Genomic DNA, 1,131 nt, shown 5'->3' with positions numbered 1-1,131 from the left:
TAACCACTTTGTCAATATCTAACTTCCTCCGTCTCGAACCATGGGTGTAGTTTTGATCTGTTTACTACTGTATTATTACTTTTATAGACCCTTTGTAAATGAGTTTTTCACTGCGGCCCAGCCCCTGACCATGGACTGCTCTATTATCAGATTACTTTTTTCTTGAATATATTTGACAGTCAAGAATTATTTTTTCCAAGAAGCAAGTGTATTTTCCTTCCATTTCTGAATATCAAATTCTGCACCATTTTCATTCCCTGTAATCCATTTTGCTCTCCCTGAAACATCAACTGTGTTTCTCCTTCCACAGATACCAGTGATTAATGCCAAAGCCCTGTTGCTTGTGGAGAGGGTGATGTTTGACTTTCTTGTACAGCTGCAGTTTGTGTGGTGAAGGTGCTCCTTACAATGTGGTTGGGTAAGTGGCATTATCGATTATTCACTCAGCAACAGTGATGATTTGAAAATAATGTCCAAATCAACAACAGTTTGTATTTTTATTATCATGCTTATAATTTCACAAAAATGCTATTGAGAACTTTAGACATTACGCCAGAGATGGAGATATTAGGTCAGGTGACCAAAAGCACTGCCAAAAAGCAGGTTTGAGGGATGTCTTAAAGGTGGAAAGCAGACCTGAGAGGTTTTGGCTGCGAATTTCAGACCATGCTGCTTCAGCAACTGTAGAAACAGCCACACAGGTGAAGTAATAAATTAACAAATGGTTGGGAGTCTCGAAGAAAATAGGTTGTCGAGGTCTCAAAGTGTGTGTGGTGCAGGGAGCTAGGGATTATCGCAGCCAGAAATTAAATCAAGTGTGAGAATTTTAAATTGAGGGATATTGGCCAGGTGAGACTAGATTGGGTTGGGGTATCTGGTCAGCATGGATGGGTTGGACCGAAGGGTCTGTTTCCATGCTGTACATCTCTATGGCTGTACGCTGTTGATTATAATTAGGAGCCTTTTGATAAATCAACAAGCAGAGATTTAGACTTTCTTGATATTACAGTGAGGTTGAATGTGGGAAGCTGGCCCTGAGTGTGTTTGGAAAATGAAGTCTGGAGATAACACACGATGGATGAGAGTTTTAGTAAATGAGCTGAGATGAGGGTGGAATCAGCTAGAATTAGT

This window comes from Chiloscyllium punctatum, unplaced genomic scaffold, assembly GCF_047496795.1.
Source record: "Chiloscyllium punctatum isolate Juve2018m unplaced genomic scaffold, sChiPun1.3 scaffold_127, whole genome shotgun sequence".
NCBI lineage: Eukaryota > Metazoa > Chordata > Chondrichthyes > Orectolobiformes > Hemiscylliidae > Chiloscyllium > Chiloscyllium punctatum.
Note: the sequence above shows the minus strand (reverse complement) of the source record.